Source organism: Schistocerca serialis, chromosome 5 (assembly GCF_023864345.2).
Source record: "Schistocerca serialis cubense isolate TAMUIC-IGC-003099 chromosome 5, iqSchSeri2.2, whole genome shotgun sequence".
NCBI lineage: Eukaryota > Metazoa > Arthropoda > Insecta > Orthoptera > Acrididae > Schistocerca > Schistocerca serialis.
In genome coordinates, this window is record NC_064642.1 from 498,103,874 (window position 1) to 498,121,844 (window position 17,971).

Sequence of the window (17,971 nt, forward strand, 5' to 3'; positions counted from 1 at the left end):
CTGGATCGTTAGTCAATTTAATTCATCTGCAGCGGGAACTAAAATGCCGTGAAAAGGAACCCAGGCGCCTGTACGTGTTGACGAAAGCTGCAGCGCTACAAAACCTCCACAACGGTCGCCACATACCGTCGATTAAGCGAATTTTACGGAGATCTGAGACTGGAGGAAGCGAAAGACTGATTTACTCTCCGGTTTATCCTTTCTTACAAAGCCAGACTCAATTACCCCGAGACTAAATCATTTTTAATCTTTGTAAATCGTGTTTATGGTATTGATATGTAATTTGCTCTCAGACAGAACAGTTCAATACAATTTGAAATAGTACATACTGACTTCAAAGAGAGATCCTCAAACTACGGTCGTCTGCGTTTCGAGAGATTATTTTGACATTTAGGAGAGAGCTATGTAACAAAACGTAGGAACATCAAAGGCGACAATGCTTTTATCTGACACAGGAAAAAATGGGGGGAAATTGGAAAAAAATCATCGTACAGATTTACCGTTGCAATATGAGTACTCCAGACCACATTACTGAAAATGGCGTTATCGGGAACTACAATAGCAAATCCGATTCGTTATTTCCAGCTTTGTGAGAAGCGCTGGAGAGGACTCGTATTGAAACTGCGGAACCTTTATATGAGCTGGCAGTGCAAACAGCATTTGAACGTCACATTTGTAATGCTACTCTGACCAGCCTCCAAACACAGAAGTTCGAGGAAACAGGTTAACTTCCCCATTCGGTCATCCTGAATTTAATTATTATTGGTTTCCTAAATCACTTCAGCATGGGCTGGGCCTGGTGCGTTCCCCATCCCTGGTGAGTGCTGTACGTCTTCTACGGTCTAGCATGTCCAAGAAATCACCAGCTGCCTCTCGTTTACTTGTCCTACTCTATAGACATTCAGTTCATTCGTTTCTCTGTTTAAAAATTCCACACAGGACATATAATTTTTGACGTTCTTAATTTTGGAGATATACATACAAACATCCAAAGAAAGGAATGCTAAAGAACATTGCGTGATCACCTTTTGGAGTTCAGTAATTTTAAAAAGATGAAGAAAGTGTGACTGCTGCAGAGAAATGTCGAAATATACTCTAATATACATGTTTAAAATGCCGGAAAAGTAAAATGCAATTTGGGTAACAAGGAAAACGGGCAGGTCAAAAATATAATCGATGCATAATTTAAAATGGCTTACTCCACTACTTTTTATGCATTAGTAATGAAATCATCAGCGTTCTGCCGAAAACTAAAAGCCAATACACCTTTTGGAGTTCAGTAATTTTAAAAAGATGAAGAAAGTGTGATTGCTGCAGAGAAATGTCGAAATATACTCTAATATACATGTTTAAAATGCCGGAAAAGTAAAATGCAATTTGGGTAACAAGGAAAATGGGCAGGTCAAAAATATAATCGATGCATAATTTAAAATGGCTTACTCCACTACTTTTTATGCATTAGTAATGAAATCATCAGCGTTCTGCCGGAAACTAAAAGCCAATATTAGCAATTACAGATATAAAGAAGAAAAATCATAAATCATTTGTAGAACGTATCATATTGATGACAAATCTGCGTTAGATTTTCAAGTGGCACAGAGGGTGAATTATGGACACCTGAAGTAGAAGGTAGATAACATACTTGTATTCAGAAGTCTTTCATTCAGGTCAGGCAACAGCTGCGCACTTTTTTTTTTTTTTAGAAGTATGACTACTACGTAAATGACTAATAGTATAAACAATTAGTGAAGGAACTGAATGGGCGGGCAATGATACAGTTAATAAAGGATGGTACAGTAAGGGTATTTAACTCCTGAACATACGTTTCAATTTATCTGTTGCTCTAAATAGAATGCGGAGATAAGCAGATAGGTAATAAGTTGTGAAAAACTCAACAATAAACGTTTAATAGACATACCAAGGGACGAAAAAAATAGCACATTACAACAGTGAAAGAAGAATGGCTCTAGGCAAGTGAGTTTCTAGGATTTCTAGGACTCCACTGTAAATTATACAAGCTAGAGAGAAAGACTATGAGAAAAAGATATATCCAATAACGTGCAAGAAGCATTGAAATGATAAAATATATAGAAATATAAAAATAACAGAAATAATAATGACACGAGGAAAACAGTGTCAAAGGGAGTTAACAAGCAGTTTAAATTGAGGAGTGAACAGAGATTTAGAAATACAGAATATAAAGGAAGAATAAGCAGCAGAAAGAAACGTTATTGGAAAGGAAGTGTGAAAAGTCAAGATTCAAATATTTAAGCGGTAAGAGAACAGATGAGATGTGGTCGGAAGAAAAATATGATAGAAAGCACGAGGAAAACAAGTAAATGAGAAGAATTTGATGGTTTATGTCCACTTTCCGACCAAAGCCAGGAGAAAATAAGGAAAAATAGAAAAAAAGATGTGTTGATGAGCACACAAAAGGAAAAGCTGGCAACAGTAATCAGTTTTGAGACTAGACGACAACCTGCAACAGCAGTTGTCCGAAAATAAGACCGACTGGGATCCCGAAATAGTAACGTTCGAATACGGAGAAACGATGGTTCAAATCCCCGCCGCAGTGGATTTTAGGCATTCCGTAGCTTCCCTAAATCACAAAATCCGGACGGTTCCTTTCAAAAAGGCACGACCGATTTTATTCCCCAATCCGACCTTGTACTCCGCTCAAACGATATTCCTTCCGATTTCCGCACCTGGCAGACAATGGCAGGTGACATATGAGCCAGTCACGCCAGACGTCATACATAATACAATGTGCATGTAGATACTGAATAAAGTCAGTGGTAATAAACCCGGTGCAATATATCTGGGACGGTGATCGTACGAAAAGGAGCCTGTAAACGCAACGTCTTTCACACTTCTAGCCTTAAAATTTTTAACATCGTGAAGGCGGCGGGAAACACACATTAAACTAACATGAAGTGTACTCCGTGCCTGGATGTTCAACTGATCAGCATTTCATCACAACCGTACGAATTACAGGGATTGGACAAAAATATTGAAACACCGCCAGAAATGTATGCTGAAAAATAAATTCAGATGCTAGTGAAGCCTGCAGATTGTGCTGCTGTGTTTGACCACGAACGACGCCTGTGGAATGTCCTCAGTACGTTGCAAGTGTCAGTAACGGCAAGGTCAGGGTTTCGCGTAGCTGGGAGTGCATTACGTCGGAGCTAAGGGAATTCGAACATAGGCAAATCGTCGGTGTTCGTATGGTGGGTGCTTCCGTAAACAAGACAGCCAACTTGTTTAGAGTTTCAAGAGGCCCAGAATCGAAGATTTATACTGCATGCGGGGAGAACAGAAAAGCATCATCCACTAGATGTGTGTTGTGATGTGTGTTGAGTTATCATGAGAGACGCTCAGTTATGTGGATTGCGACGAGAAATGGGGAGACGACAACTGTAAAAGTCACTGCAGAACTCAATGTTACACTAGCCATTCTGTCGGCAGCAAAACAGTACGAAGGACGCTCTGTAAGGAGGGAATTACAGGGCGTGGGCTGAGTGGGGGGATGAAACTCTGTGTACTCCCAAATCACCCACTCGTTTAACACGTTCACACCGGCACTGAGAATTGTGTTTATAGCAGTGGGGTGGCACACGTGTTCGTGCTTTCCTTCATCTGGGGACGCTGCTTTCCTTGCTTTCACCGCGGTGCAGCAGTCGTATTCAAATGCCCTGTGCATGCGTAGGCATCCGACGGCCCGCTGGCTGGGTCCGGCCCACGATTGGTTTCAACCCGGCCCGCGGAAGAAATTCGGAAGGTTACTCCTAATTATTTGTCGTCTGCGATTGCGTATCTCATTGCTGTATTTTGTTTTTCTATTCTGTCTCGTATTAATATTAGTAAACAATTCCGACCGTTGTCGTCGTATTATTACACTGCAATGGTTCAAATTGAAGGTAATTTGTAATGAAGTAGTTGCAACCAGCTGCTTTCATAGGCTAGTATTTTTGTATGATGACATTTCAAGATATCAGGCAACCCATCCTGAGATTTTTACATCTATTTACGTCTCGTGAACATTGTTTCTTTGCTAGAGAATGGTTCAAATGGCTCTGAGCACTATGGGACTTAACATCTGAGGTCAGCAGTTCCCTAGACTTAGAAGTACTTAAACCTAACTAACCTAAGGACATCAAATGGTTCAAATGGCTCTGAGCACTATGAGACTTAATTTCTTTGGTCATCAGTCCCCTAGAACTTACAACGACTTAAACCTAACTAACCTAAGGACATCACACACATCCATGCCCGAGGCAGGATTCCAACCTGCGACCGTAGCGGTCGCGCGGTTCCAATCTGTAGCGCCTAGAACCGCTAGGCCACTCCGGCCAGCCCTAAGGGCATCACAGACATCCATGCCCGAGGCAGGATTCGAACCTGCGGCCTTAGCAGCAGCGCGGTTCCGAATTGCCTAGAACCGCTCGGCCACAACGGCCGACCTATGCTAGCGGCGTTGTTAAATTTTGCAGCAGTAGTTTCTTAAACAGTGACTGTAAAATGTCGTAACCGAAGATACATTGTTCACGACGTGCAAATAGATATAAACTTCTGAAGAGAGAGTGAACAGAAAATGAATGAACCCTCAAAAATGCCGCTTTTTAGGAGTAATTTGTTGGCGCGGTGAGTCGAGAAAGGAATGTCATTCATATAGGTGCATTACTCAATAAACATTAGCGTACTTTAGGCGCTAGTACTGATGCTATCGCGTCATGTCACGACGCGGTCCCCAAGCTTAGGTAAGGGAGTGAGTGAGGCCTAAAGATCACCAGAGGTTGCCCTCGCCTGCCTTAGGGTACTATTTTAATATACTGACCTTTTATTTTGAAAATCGCATACAGATAAAATATAATAATTTTACACGAAACTAGTCAAAAATTATGTACACTACTGGCCATTAAAATTGCTACACCAAGAAGAAATGCAGATGATAAACGGGTATTCATTGGACAGTTATATTGTACTAGAACTGACATGTGATTACACTTTCACGCAATTTGGGTGCATAGATGCTGAGAAATCAGTACCCAGAACGACCACCTCTGGCCGTAATAACGGCCTTGATACGCCTGGGCATTGAGTCAAACAGAGCTTGGATGGCGTGTACAGGTACAGCTGCCCATGCAGCTTCAACACGATACCACAGTTCATCAAGAGTAGTGACTGGCGTATTGTGACGAGCCAGTTGCTCGGCCACCATTGAGCAGACGTTTTCAGTTGGTGAGAGTTCTGGAGAATGTGCTGGCCAGGGCAGCAGTCGAACATTTTCTCTATCCAGAAAGGCCCGTACAGGACCTGCAACATGCGGTCGTGCATTAACCTGCTGAAATGTAGGGTTTCGCAGGGATCGAATGAAGCGTAGAGCCACGGGTCGTAACACATCGAAATGTAACGTCCACTGTTCAAAATGCCATCAATGCGAACAAGAGGTGACCGAGACCTGTAACCAATGGCACCCTATACCATCACGCCGCGTGATACGCCAGTATGGCGATGACGAATACACGCTTCCGATTTGCGTTCACCGCGATGTCGCCAAACACGGATGCGACCATCGTGATGCTGTAAACCGAGCCTGGATTGATCCGAAAAAATGTTTCGCCATTCGTGCACCCAGGTTCGTCGTTGAGTACACCAGAGCAGGCGCTCCTGTCTGTGATGCAGCATCAAGGGTAACGGGAGCCATGGTCTGCGAGGTGGTAGTCCATGCTGCTACAAACGTCGTCGAACTGTTCGTGCAGATGGTTGTTGTCTTGGAAACGTCCCCAACTGTTGACTCAGGGATCGAGACGTGGCTGCACGATCCGTTACAGCCATGCGGATATGATGTCTGTCATCTCGGCTGCTAGTGATACGAGGCCGTTTGGTTCCGGCACGGCGTTCCGTATTACACTCCTGAACCCACCGATTCCATATTCTGCTAACAGTCATTGGATCTCGACCAACGCGAGGAGCAATGTCGCGATACGATAAACCGCAGTCGCGATACGCTACAATCCGACCTTTATCAAAGTCGGAAATTTGATGGTACGTATTTATCCTCCTTACATGAGGCATCATAAGAACGTTTCACGAGGCAACGCCGGTCAACTGCTGTTTGTGTATGAGAAATCGGTTGGAAACTTTCCTCATGTGAGCACGTTGTAGGTGTCGCCACCGGCACCAACCTTGTGTGAATGCTCTGAAAAGCTAATCTTTTGCATATCACAGCATCTTCTTCCTGTCGGTTAAATTTCGCGTCTGTAGCACGTCACCTTCGTGGTGTAGCAATTTTAATGGCCAGTAGTGTAATATCTCATTTGTACAAAAAGCTATCTCGTGAAATGTCACGTAAAAATTGTATTCACATCTCTTCGTTGCACACGACCGATAGTTAACACATCACACGTTGTGTACTACCGGTAGCACACCTAATTGGTTGCGTTTCACATCGTAGTGTGGAAGGATTTAGCATGAGCCACTGGTCATTCCCACTGCCCTATGAGAAGATCTAGTGTGGGCCACTGGTGGTACACACCGCTCTATGGGAGGATCTAGAATGAGCCATTGGTCATGCCGCCCTAAGGGAGGATTTTGCGTCAGCCGCCGGTGATATACGCTGCCTATGGGAGGATCCGCCATGAGCCAAAGGTGGCACACGCTGCCCATATGGGAGGATCTAGCGTGAACGCGCGTGAACGTGTCACTAATGTATTCTGCCTACTGTACTGTGTACGCACGACACGAAATATTTCGTTATTTTCTATCCTTACTGATACTACAATTTTAATAACCAGCAATGCAGTTATCTTGAAGCGTGGAGGTCGCATGCAAAGGAAGGACACAACTGATTAGTTTCAGTTAGTAATGTACACTATGTGATCAAAAGTATCCGGACACCCCCGAAAACATACTTTTTCATATTAGGTGCACTGCGCTGCCACCTACTGCTAGGTACTCCACATCAGCGACCTCAATAGTCATTAGACATCGTGAGAGAGCAGAATGGGGCGCTCCGCGGAACTCACGGACTTAGAACTTCATCAGGTGATTGGGTGTCACTTGTGCCATACGCGAGATTACCACACTCCTAAACATCCTTATGTGGAGGATGGAAACGTGAACGGACACGTATAGCACAGTAGCTCACAGGCCGACCTCGTCTGTTGAATGACAGAGACTGCCGACAGTTGAAGAGCGTCGTAAAGTCTAATAGGCAGACACATATCAAGATCATCACACAGGGATTCCAAACTGCATCAGGATTCACTGCAAGTACTATGGCAGGCGGGAGGTGAGAAAACTTGGATTTCATGGTCGAGCGGCTGCTCATAAGCCATACATCACGCCAATTATTGCCAAACTACGCCTCGCTTGGTGTAAGGAGCGTAAGCATTGGACGATTGAGCAGTGGAAAACGTTGTGTGGAGTGACGAATCATAGTACACAAAGTGGCGATCCGATGACGCCGGCCGAGCGGTCGAGCGGTTCTAGGCGCTTCAGTCTGGAACCGCGCTGCCGTTACGGTCGCAGGTTCGAATCCTGCCTCGGGCATGGATGTGTGTGATGTCCTTAAATTAGTTAGGTTTAGGTAGTTCTAAGTTCTAGGAGACTGATGACCACAGCAGATAAGTCCCATAGTGCTCAGAGCCATTTGAAACATTTTGATCCGATGGCAGGGTGTGGGAATGGCGAATGCCTTGTGAACGTCATCTGCCAGCGTGTGTAGTGCCAACAGTAAAATTCGGAGGCGGTGGTGTTATGGTGTGGTCGTGTTTTCTATGGAGGGGGCTTGCACCCCTTGTGTTTTGCGTGGCACTACCACAGCACAGGCCTGTATTGATGTTTTAAGCATCTTCTTGCTTCCCACTGTTAAAGAGCAATTCGGGGATGGCGAGTGCATCTTTCAACACGATCGAACACCTATTCATAATGCACGGCCTGTGGTGGAGTGGTTACACGACAATAACTTCACTGTAATGGACTGGCCTGCGCAGTCCTGATCTGAATCCTATAGAACGCCTTTGGGATGTTTTGGAACGCCGACTTCGTGCCAGGTCTCACCGACCGACATCGATACCACTCCTCAGTGCAGCACTCCGTGAAGAAAGGGCTGCCACTGCCCAAGAAACCTTCCAGTACCTGACCGAACGTATGCCTGCGAGAGTGGAAGCTGTGATCTAGGCAAAGGGTGGGCCAACACCATATTGAATTCCAGCATTACCGATGGAGGGCGCCACGAACTTGTAAGTCATTTCCATCCAGGTGTCTGGATACTTTTGATCACATAATGTACAATGGACATACATGAAGTGTGAAAAGGAATGGGAAGATGGTGGTTTTAATACTAAAGTTCACAAAGTAATACTGCATCTACTAGCGATGCAGAATCTCTATCTTCCAGCCTTTATTCTGTAGAGCGATTCACAGTGTTGTTTTGTCACATTGTTGTGAGGAAAATTTTCCGGCGCTGCTGTGAGCGTTTCGTCTAGCTCTCGCCCGCTCCCTGCCCAGGAGGAACAAAGGGGAGCAGGCGGTCCGCTTCTCACGGGTGTCAGCAGCCTGGGCTAATAGAGAGTTCGCGCGGAACACCCAGACCGGGGCGCCACCGCGTAATGATGATGGATGCGAGCGAGCGCGCTAGCTGAGCGCAGGGCACGGGCGGGCGGCATCCGCACAGGCGCAACAGAGTCTTCCCGCTGGGGCTACGCTGATAGCTCCCCAGGCTTCCAGCACGGGCTGCACGAAACGATTCCGACTGTAGGAGTAACCCTCCTGCCCATCCCCCAGTACGTTATAAAACTCCATCACTGCGCGTAGCCAATGTAAGCACCCCGGAAAAAAAAAAAAAAATTATCTTACAAGGAGACGGCACGACCGTGGGGTCGGGGATTTGTCCGAAATTTTGTGTGGTGAAAGAGAACCCCCAACACCTGACGTGGTTAAAATATTAGGACGCACTACCCGGAAAATCCCGAGAAAAATCGATCCAAAATTTCTTAGGTGCCGTATGAATATAAAATGTTAGTCCATTCCGGAGTCGCCGTTTGGCTTACATGGTTAGCTCTCGGACCCTTACGCCAGATGTCTCGGGTTGGATTCCTCCTCCCGCACTTTTTTTTTCTTCTGTTGCTTGCAAAATTGCAGCGCATTGTTACAGCAGAATCGTGAAATTAATTCCAGGGAAGATTGTATAAAAATTCATTCTATAATTCACCATCAATTATCGTCACCAATATTCCGAGACATGATTCAATATTCCTGGTTTGCCTCAAAATTATCGGAAACTCAAAACATTTTCGTACATGTTAATGGGGCATGTTTTCGTACAGATTTATTGCAAACGCCCTATGATTGTAAAAAATCCGCTTTTATATGTTGCGCAAGATGTCGCAAGATTTATTGCTTTGTTTGTTTTTACGATAATTATCACTGCAGTTCTTGTTTATAATTATTATATGTACAAAAATTGAATGTTTCCAGCCGGCCGCGGTGACCGAGCGATTCTAGGCGCTGCAGTCCGGAACCGCGGGACTGCCACGGTCGTAGGTTCGAATCCTGCCTCGGGCATGGATGTGTGTGATGTCCTTAGGTTAGTTAGGCTTAAGTTGTTCTAAGTTTTAGGGGACTGATGACCTCAGTCCCATAGTGCTCAGAGCCATTTGAACCATTTGATAGGGATAGATGAGGAAGCAAAACTAAGATGTGTGCCAAGGCACACCTGGGTTTCCTGCTCCCTAAGCAGATGTGTCATCTACTAAACTACTTTGGGACTGTGGCTGTCACAGATGAAATGAGGTGTGTTAGGGAGGGCATAGGGCATTGGATTAGAGTAGTTTGTGCAGCTGAGTTAGCCACAATGTCAGGGTGGTGTAATGGATAACACACCTGGCTAGTAAGCAGGACATCGAGTTTCAAGTCCCAGACTTGGCACAAAATTCATTACTTCAACTTCTATTCCTATCGAAGATCCTCATTCATCTCCATGGTATCCCAGTTCATGGTATGTAAAACACCTCCGTAACAGCATAGAACCACCTCTGGCCTGAAGTACATCCTCGACGCACTGAGGGTTACATACCTCATTGGGTCATCGCTGCACCGGCGGAGGTTCGAGTCCTCCCTCGGGCATGGGTGTGTGTGTTTGTCCTTAGGATAATTTAGGTTAAGTAGTGTGTAAGCTTAGGGACTGATGACCGTAACAGTTAAGTCCCATAAGATTTCGCACACATTCACATCATCGCTGCACTCGATACCTTGCATAATTTGAAAAGAGGCAACATCGCAACTCGTCAGACCACACTAAACGCTTCCAGTCAACTGCTCTTCAGTTTCTGTGTTGCCTGGTCCAGTGAAGAGATGATGCTTTATGTGCAACTATCAGCTACGACCTTTTGCGTGGTATCTAGCTCCATTAAATACAGATTCCTTCACAATGGTCGCCCAGGAGCCATTTGAAATGGACTTGCATTTACTGAGAGTAACAATTCCTATTGGAATTAAAAGGAAGGTCAGCGTTGGCCGTAATGGTTTATTGATGGTTTATTGATAGCAAAATCGATTTTCAGTCACATAGTGACAATCATCAGTGCTGTTGTGAATAAATTAAACTCATAGACACTGGTATCAAGTTATCACGATCACAATAACTCAAGTTGGGCCCGGATGCATGCAGTGATATTGTTAGGAAGGGTATCACACCGTCAAAGTACGTTCTCCTAAGGTAAGCTAGCTCAAATTGATTGAATTTTCTCATTATGGTAGTACTGAAGACCGATACGCTTTAATTGTTAAAAGGCCATTCAAAAGCCAAGACCGCATTAAATATTTTTATTCAAGACCAACCGGTTTCAACAGTCTTATGTGAAGATGACAGCTAAAACTGTTGAAACCGGTTGTCTTGAATAAAAAATGTGTAGTGCGACCTTGGCTTTTGAATGGTTTTTAACAAGTGGCTCAATTTATGAACAGCCATCGATTTTGCTGCCCGAGGTAGCATCTCAACGTCAGTTCACAGGGACGCGTACCTTGTGAGGATAAGCGTTGTCCTATTGAAATACGCGTCATAGGTGTCATGAGAGGTATCACATGAGAAATCAGTACGTCTGTGACGTTCTGTTATGCCCGTAAGACGTTCCCGGGTTGTGACAGTAGAAAATTCCTTTGATTTAATAATAATATTTAATTTTGCGTAAGCTGGAACATTGGTTGTAGAAAATAGGAAACAGAAGCTCGTTATCAAATGATAACAAAATTGATTCAGCTGTCGTTGGGCAGGCACGAAAAATCAGTTACTGTATGTTTAAGCTCATGTTGGGTCCACAAATGAACTGCCCATTTTATGCTTACAGTAGCATTACTGATTTTCGACTCAGTTGCCTTTTGGGTAACTTTATGTACTGTAGCAATTCGCTTGAGTTGGACTGTCATAAAAACGTCTGGAAATAAAATTCTTTAACTTCGAAATCAAGGAAGTGAACTAAATATTATCAGTAACAAATCTGAGTAGATTTTTCAAGAACAGAACATCTTTCTTGGTTTTTAAATTTTCGTATCAGCTACCTATGAATTGCGTAGGAACCCTGTCCATTATTATGTAGCTTTGGCTCACATTGTATCACAAATTCTAATAAATTACAATAAATTAAATTAGCAACGTCCCTGACTATACAGCGAAGACCTATCACATTCATGTGAGACAATGTGAGTGTAATTAAGTGTAAGTGTAATAACCTCAACACAAGCGCGGATCTTTGGAAATAGCTATGATCTATATACCGTGTCATACATAGCTACAGTATTGTTGGCAAAGAGGCAACGGCCTTGCCACAGTGGATACACCGGTTCCCGTCAGATCACCGAAGTTAAGCACTGTCGGGCGTGGCCGGCACTTGGATGGGTGACCATCCAGGCCGCCATGCGCTGTTGCCATTTTTCGGGGTGCACTCAGCCTCGTGATGCCAATTGAGTAGCTACTCGACCGAATAGTAGCGGCTCCGGTCAAAGAAAACCATGATAACGACCGGGAGAGCGGTGTGCTGACCACATGCCCCTCCTATCCGCATCCTCAGCTGAGAATGACACGGCGGTCGGATGGTCCCGGTGGGCTACTTGTGGCCTGAAGACGGAGTGCATATTGTTGGCGAAGGATAAATAGAAGAAAAGTCTTTAAAAACATGGTGAAACACTTTCCTAAAAGAGCTAAAAGTTGTTGTTACGACAAATGACTGACCCACGTAACTACGATAAGAGATGCAGCTAATAAATTTATGTATGGGATTACGAAGTGTGATTAGAATGTCACCACAGTCTCGATCTGTCACGGTGACCCTGCAGCACACGTCCCGCAATCACCTCACACGGTTATTTCTAACCTGCTCCAGTCACGCGCAGGTCTGTGGACAATCGATGGCATCGGAAACGATATCGAAAGGGAACTGCTCAACGACTTATTTTACGGCATCCTGTGCCGCGCAGCGCCGCGATGTAACATTTTTACCTGTCCGCAATAAAGTATTCGGCACTTTACGTCGGCCGTCCGCCGGCCTCTGGTGCCATATAAAATTCATCGTTTTCCAGCCTGTTGAATATACGACCAGCAACTTGGCAACGGGTTCCCGGTAATTTCTGTGGGCTGCGGGAATCATAGGGTAGTCCGCTACAAGAATCCGGAATTCCGTTGAATTCTTTTTGCCACCACTTAATGTAATATTATTGTGTGTATTTAGGCCTAGTTGTGCGTAAAAAGTGACTACTTTCTTCATTGACTTAAATGTTGTATCTTATGGATCGAAAGTGCATGTGACTTTCATCACAATACACTTTGAAGTTGACAATGGCGATATCATGTATCCTCTGCAATGTTATTGCGGAACGAACGGTTTCGCTAAATACGCTGACACCACGCAAGCTACGAAGCTGGTAAGGTCGAGAAATAGCTGGAGTTCGGCGACGTCAAAAAGTGTCTTCGGATCGAACAAATGGTAACTAATTGGAGAAAAGTGGATATAAAACCTGAATCGAACATTTTCAGTTTAACTGAATCTTTCTTCATTTAAATTTGTGTACGGTGGCTTTTTAAGATAGTAATTACAAGGAGGAAGATCAAGTAGAAAAAATTATCATCCTCTTGTGCGTCAAGTTCAGAAATTAGGTGATACTGGGCTCTAACCTATGGTATTCTGCAACAATACAATAAACTATCAGAAAGGCATGTCCACAGTTATTCACATGTCGTGCATCATCAGCTTAGTTGTATTTTTCCTCAGTACCTAATCATCACTTTCTGTCTTCTCTAAGGTGGAATTCCTATTTTTCTATAAAAGTTTATAACTTGAATATCACTATCGTATTTCCGAGAGATGAGCTCCTAACCACCAGAATCGAGATAAGTACAGGGATGCACGCAAAAATGATAGAAATTCAGGTAGGAAGAACTGTAACTGGAATAACTTCCAATCAAGTTAAATTTCAACTTTGCGACCCCCGCTCCCCCCTAATCTTCTGCCACTATCTCTCATATTTCGTTTAATCCTCAACACTTCTTGGACATTTTATTTGTTTATTGACACCAACATGACATTACAACGAAGTAAGAGTTACCGATGTCAGTAGATATTTTTTGTATTATACAATTCAACACGTGGGAAATACACAGTTCAGAGTCTTATTACTTGCAACAATAACGCGATTATTTTTTCACTCTGTGATTGACGATCAGCGCGAGTCTGTAACAAACAACAACAAACTCGAAAGCATGGTTAAAGGATAATTGTTTACAGTGTACCACATTGATGTAGATAAAATGGAGAGGAAAAATTTGGTATAGGGCACTTGCGCTCGATCAAGTCGGGAAACTGCCACACACTGGCCTACACAATACCACTTAAACCACAGCGCATGTATCATGCGTGAGATTTTCAGTATTCTTTCTCTCTCTCTCGCTCTCTGCGCGAAAAATTTGATCTTAGAGAAAAAAAAAATGAATACGACCTTTCTTTCTGGGAAACGCCTTCGCTAGAGGCGGCTGTTCTTGAGTTACTCAAGAAAATAATTAAAGGAGCCTTGAAATGCACTTCCACCAAGACAGCTACACCCTCCAACCACTCCCCCCCCCCCCCCCACCCCACCACCCACTGGCCCAGATCTTTAGTATGTTGTTAATGGTACTCCCTCCTACCACTGTTCAAGAATTTGCGACTATACGAATTATTTCACGTATGGGACCACTGTTTGGTCTTCTTTGACCGGGCTAATACGCTACTAGCTGAGTCACTACTGCGTTAACATTACCAATTAAATCTTTTCCGTGACGGTATCGAAAAAAGGCTTTTGTAAATGTTATGCATAAACTAATTACTTTTACAGTTCGATCTCAGCTTAACCGCTACCGTTATTGTAGCAGCATAGTAAGAAGGCCATACAAACGAAACGATTTAATGGTTAATTTTGTGCAATTAAAATTCACAACACTGTAAGATAAAATTTAAACAAGCGACAATTTTACAATATGTAAGATTGCAACTAGGCCTGTGTCTAATAATAGACCAGTCAATGAGCACCGAAAATTGTCAATGTCAATTAAATTCACCAATAGCCTTGTAACTTAAGATGTTATTTTATTTTGGAGGTTACCAGTTTCAGCGTTTCACTTTGTCATGTTCAGGTCCCACATGCATCTCTCCAAGTAAAAGAAAATGCCATATTGAGCTATAAACCTCTGTATGTCTTGAATTCAATCGTTACACTAGCGCTTCATTCGAACACTTGTTAGTTGCTTAAGTTGCTTGTGTTACACGGCTGTTGGAAACTTTCATTGACATTGACAATTACTTAACCAGTAGATGTTTCCTGTCCACGATGGACCAACAGAGAAACCCCAAAAACGGCCGAATAAATTAAATAATTCGGGTAGTCGCAAATTTTTGTACAGCGGTAGGAAGGAGTGCCATGCACGAAGCATTAAAAATCTTAACCGAGGAGAAGTGAGTGCGGGGGTGAGCATGCATTTGATAAAAGGAATTATTTCCCGGAGTACGCCATACAAAAAATAAATGAAAGGAAATTCGTGATTGGAGGCAGCAAATGTCATATTGTAACAAACAAAACCATTGTATAAAAAATTCTCGGTTTACTTGTCACGTCAAATCTGCGTAAAATCTCGAACTTACGATGAAATTCTCTTCCGATTTGGTGAGGAACAACTACTTGTCGTGGCTGCTGCTGTGGTGACCGACAGACTGCTTGTGATTAATCGTCGTAGGTCATTGTTACGTCATGCTGCCAGAAATTGTGCCCATATCCGCACTGGTGAAAGATACAGTGCTCTAGGAGGAACGCAAACAATTCAACGCATTTCTTTGCGTCTTCTCAGCGTCGAGAGCTAGTTTCTAAGCAGTACTAAGATTATAGCTTCCGATTATAACTTCTGTCCCGATTGAAGCTGTTCTCGCACATTCTAATTCTTACTGCTTTGTTAATCCTAGAACACTAAAGGTAGAGAGGGGGCGGAGAGGGGGTATGACGCATTGCTACCAAACCACCCACATCTTATTCAGGGGAAGTTATAATTTATGGGTAGTTCATTAGTTAATTACCATTATAAGATCTCCAATGGTACATTATCCATCAAATTAAGTACAATATATCTTTTTTTATACCCTCTTGCGATTCTAAATTTTAAGAGGGATTAGTAATCTAGGGTCAATAATAGAATTCTGATACGTAGAGAAGCACGAGAAAAGATTTTGTATTACAAACATTAATCTGCGTGTGTTTGTAGGACTATTCAGCAACTGTTGAATTCCCGAAGTTTCGATTTCTTAATGAGCTTTGTTCTTCACAGCAGTCATTAACGGTACGGTAGACTGACAGACATAGTTGCTACTGCAGTGATACAGATTCCAGGGACTTTGAGACGGAGACTATTCTTTACTGAGTGCAGCACGGCAGTCAGTTGTTCCTGTCAAAGACGGAGGAGGATTTTGTCAACATTTCGTGATTTTGGCCAGATTTCACTCAACAAGTGACCTAGGACGATTTATTTCTTTTTTGCAGCCTTTCAACAACGATTCCTATAGGTTCAAACAAAACTACGGCTAGTGTAGCACCTCAATAAAAAAAACTTTCAAAAATACGGTGCTTTACGAAAGAAAATAATTTATGCCTGTGACCTAACAGGATACGTCTGATACATCAGTGACCAAGTGCGACTGATTAAAATCTCTGCCACTCTTTTTCACGTTGATTCTGATGTCATAGAGCAGGCATGTGCAACCTTTGGTGACCCACGTACGTAGTTCACTTACTTACTCAAACTTGCGGGCTGCCTCGTCACGTGACGCGATAGCAGCACTCCTAGCGTACAGATTCAAAACTGTAGCGTCCGTGACAATGTTTAACGGATAATGCACAGACATGGCAGACATGGCTCCCCTTTGCCGACACGTCTCGCCAACAAGCAACGCCTTAAAACAAGCATTTTTGAGAGCACAATCGTTTTATGTTGACATCATCTTTAGATGTTTATATTATTGCACGTCGTGATGTTGATATTTATTTGCAAGTTGTGAATACTGTATCTTTATTTTCGGCGTTTTACATTAGCTGTCTTAAGAACTTCCTTTGAAAAATTCTGCAACGCCGTTAGCAAATAAACAACATTCACGAGGCGTAAGTAAATATAAACTTATGGGGATGGCCTGCGTGGCACCTCGAAGTCTCACCATGGGAAAGTAAATGTCTATAAAAGCAACTGGTTGCAGCTAATTCGTTATAAATTACCTTCAATTTGAACAGTTTAAGTGTACAAATAAATCCGTAATGGACGGACAATTTGCTAATCTTAATACGAGAAAGAATAGGAAAAAAAATAAATGCGGCAGTGAGATAGCCAATCCCAGTTGTCAAACAGTGAGGAGTAAACCTGTGAATTTCTTCCGCAGGCCGGATTGAAACCAATCGCGCGCCGGATCCGGCCCGCGGACCGCCGGTTTCCCAGTAGTGTGATAAATGAGAGAAAAAATAAATTTCATTTGAACTTCTGGTTATGGCCTAGCAAGACATGAATACTTGTTAAGAGTGATTAAGTCTCCATTTTGCGTACTGCTATTTAAGAGAAAACATTTTTCTGGCCAGTACTACAATAAGCATCGATATTATTTCATTCTTCGTGATGTTACTACTACTTGAGGTACGTTGCAGAGAAACATGCTTTATTTAGAAGAGGCAGCAGGTGCGCTTCAGTGTAACATACTACCTCTTTCTAAATAAATCGTAACTGTTGGCACTAGACTTTCAATAACTTTCATTTTCGTCTGTATATGGATTTATTTAGCCTTTTCCACTTTGTCAAAGACAGAGTTTCATGCTACAGTTCACTGCGTATTCAGGTAATAGGATCTAATAGGAAGAGAGCGCAGTGTCAGATGAGATAGCTATTCTGCAGGGCCACATTCTAGACCAGGGCCGGCCAAACGCTGCACAGTGTGCAGACGTGCGGAAGTTCTGCACATGTGCGCACGTGTGCGACAGCGAGTGACAGCGACGTCTGTTATTAGGCATGTGTCCTAAATGAACGGCGGCGGCTCCTCTTCCCTGTTTATGTGGTACAAGCAAGAGCGCAACATACCCAGTCTCGTTTACCCCTGGTGACCGTAACTTTAACAGAGAAGTACTAAGAAATGGCAGGTACTGTGAAAAAGCAAAGAACGGAAGATCTATGTTCTCAGTCGTTTTGATCAAGCATCAGTGATGAAAATCTCCCGCAACTGCTTGCGTTTGTCAATGAGCCGTGCTTTTGTGCCCGATATTAGCTATATCATTTCTCATGACCAGTGATAAACGTGTTTGGGTTTATTCCTTTCATAATTAAGAATTATTGTTTACTAACTGTGCACTATTGCCTCATTCTGCTCCATGTTACATTATTATAAGGAAAATTGGTCATTAAACCGATTGTTGTATACTTACATTT

The 17,971-nt window shown here is 43.2% G+C and overlaps 1 protein-coding gene and 1 pseudogene across 3 annotated transcripts in view; one reads left to right on the plus strand and one right to left on the minus strand.

Annotated features, from left to right (window-relative positions):
* LOC126480688 (irregular chiasm C-roughest protein) overlaps nucleotides 1-17,971 on the minus strand; it is a 1,491,349-nt gene that overhangs the window by 668,935 nt on the left and 804,443 nt on the right. The window lies entirely within an intron of this gene.
* Nucleotides 11,811-11,928, plus strand: LOC126482548 (5S ribosomal RNA; annotated as a pseudogene).